Source organism: Octopus bimaculoides, chromosome 12 (genome assembly GCF_001194135.2).
Source record: "Octopus bimaculoides isolate UCB-OBI-ISO-001 chromosome 12, ASM119413v2, whole genome shotgun sequence".
NCBI classification, from domain to species: Eukaryota; Metazoa; Mollusca; class Cephalopoda; order Octopoda; family Octopodidae; genus Octopus; species Octopus bimaculoides.
Genome location: NC_068992.1, coordinates 17,718,255 through 17,721,102, shown reverse-complemented (window position 1 = coordinate 17,721,102; position 2,848 = coordinate 17,718,255).

Below are 2,848 nucleotides of genomic sequence, written 5' to 3'. Positions count from 1 at the left end.
TATATATATATATATATATATGTATGTATGTGTGTTTGTGTGCCTGTGTTTGTCCCCCTAGCATTGCTTGACAACCAATGCTGGTGTGTTTATGTCCCCCGTCACTTAGCGGTTCGGCAAAAGAGACCGATAGAATAAGTGCTAGGCTTACGAAGAATAAGTCCCGGGGTCGATTTGCTCGACTAAAGGCGGTGCCCCAGCATGGCCGCAGTCAAATGACTGAAACAAATAAAAGAGTAAAAGAGTAAAAGAGTTTATGTAATAGACAAAGAATTTTTAGGTGAATAGCGGATAGAATATAGGGTTACATTTTAAAATCGTAAGAAGTATATAATACTAGTACAAATTTCGAACAGGTATTACGAAATGTGAGGAGGTGCGTGGCTTAATGGTTAGGGTGTCAGCATTATGATCGTAAGATTGTGGTTTCGATTCCCGGACTAGGCGACGCGTTGTGTTCTTGAGCAAAACACTTCATTTCTCGTTGCTCCAGTCCACTCAGCTGGTAAAAATGAGTAACGCTGCGATGGACTGGCGTCCCGTCCAGCTGGGGAACATGTACACCATTGAAATCGGGAAACCGGGCCCATGAGCCTGGCTAGGCTTTAAAAGGGCGCATTTATTTATTTTTTTTATTATTATTACGAAATGTACATGATAAATATTCAGAGGATGTGAGCCTTTACTTGCCACCTTTAATCCAAGAACGTCTCACATAAGACTTTGGTATCTCTAGCTACGAAAAATACGATAATCCTCATTAAAGCAGGTTCATTTGGAAATAGGTTAAAAAAAGTTGTACCGGAGGATTTCGTAGCCCTATGCGTATCTCAGACAAGTTAAATTGCTGACAGATTCAACACAGTCATATCAGAAGAGTAGATATTTTCAGCCACTGTGCAGTTTATATGAGAGGCACAGTCCACAGATGTTCCTGAAGGCTTTCAAAAGAATTGTAAAATGCCAATGTATTTTGGCATTGCATGTTTTTGAATGAGTATTTTAATGCCTTGTTCTGATCCATGTGTATTCACGTGTAACAAAATGCAATGCCTGTGTTTATCTCTGATTTAAAATAATTTTAATGTCGTTTTAATATTTTTTAAATACATCTAAACAGCTAATAATCATAGTGTGTCTTAACACTTGAACTACCTTATTAAGCGCTTTGTGGATGGACAAAGGTTGAATGTTACTGGTGTACAGTTTATCCCAAAAAGGCAATGCTTCTTTCAAGTGCAGCCAGGTCAAGAACTGTAGAAAACAAAACTGATTATTCATACTAATGATATATGTGTGTTGGCACTCCGTCGCTTACGACGTCGAGGGTTCCAGTTGATCCAATCAACAGAACAGCCTGCTCGTGAAATTAACGTGCAAGTGGCTGAGCACTCCACAGACACGTGTACTCTTAACGTAGTTCTCGGGGATATTCAGCGTGACACAGTGTGACAAGGCTGGCCCTTTGAATTACAGGCACAACAGAAACAGGAAGTAAGAGTGAGAGAAAGTTGTAGTGGAAGAGTACAGCAGGGTTCACCACAACCCCCTGCCGGAGTCTCGTGGAGCTTTAGGTGTTTTCGTTCGATAAACACTCACAACGCCCGGTCTGGGAATCGAAACCGTGATCCTATGACCGCGAGCTCGCTGCCCTAACCACTGGGCCATTGCGCCTCCACTTATGATATATAGGTATGCGTTTAATATGTAAATTGGTATATCCAATAACTTTACACCGCTATATTTAATGACTACTTAAACAATGTGTTCGGGGATGAATAATGGGTTAGGTGGGTGCTGATGAAGGGGCAAAAACTCCTCTTATGTGGCATATATGCCCATTACTTGTTTTCCATCTTCGATCTCATCGTTTGTTTGTTTACATCTTGTGTCTCGTATACGAAACGTTGCAGCACAAATCAGTGCTTGCTTTTATAATTTCTTTAGAATATCTGTAGAAATAACCTTAACAAAATAATGATTGTTCATAATCCTAGGATTAAATTGCCTTCCTCAAATTACTTCTCCGACAGTCCCTTTCGACGCCTCGACATCGAGGATTATTCCAAGGTTAACGTCACTCACGCCTTCCACTAAACTTCTATAAAATGCCAGCATCGATGCTGCACCAACTATATTAACATTAACAAGCTCATGGGCAGCTGGTAATATTCCAGACGATGATGATGATGATGATGAAGGTGTTCTATCTAACATTCTTTCATTAATTCAGATATTATCCCAGCCAATCAAGCAATTATGCAAATTAGATGGTTACAATATTCTGCACTCTTCATTTAACCATTTTCCCTCTGCCCACGTTGTTTGGACGTTGCGTTCTCTTAATCAGTTATTTTGTCTCTTGCTTGGCTATATTCATGCTTTTTTGGCTGCTTAATACCTTTTTTATTTCTCTGCGTCTCATAGATGGATGTATAGCCATATATGTAAGCCTATGCGCGTTTGAGTGTATGCCTCTATGTGAATACCTCTCTATGTATTTACGTGTGCGTTTATACACATATGTATGTATGTATGTGTGTATGTATGTGTATGTGCAGGCACACTTTATTTTAAATACACCATTAGTTAATTCCTGCTATACGTGTTATATTCCACTATTTATAAATCCGTTTATGTTGGCCAATCGAAGCGCTTGATTTCGTCACCTATGGCATCAGTTAATTCCGTTTGTTGAACCAATCTGTTTAAGCTTTAATCGTTCATTTCTATGCGCCCTTTTAACTTGTTCCTCTTTCTCTTCGTTTTCCTTCTCTCTTTCGTTCGTTCTTTCTTTCAGTGAAGGTGTGTGTGTGTGTGTGTGTGTGTGTGTGTGTGTGTGTGTGTG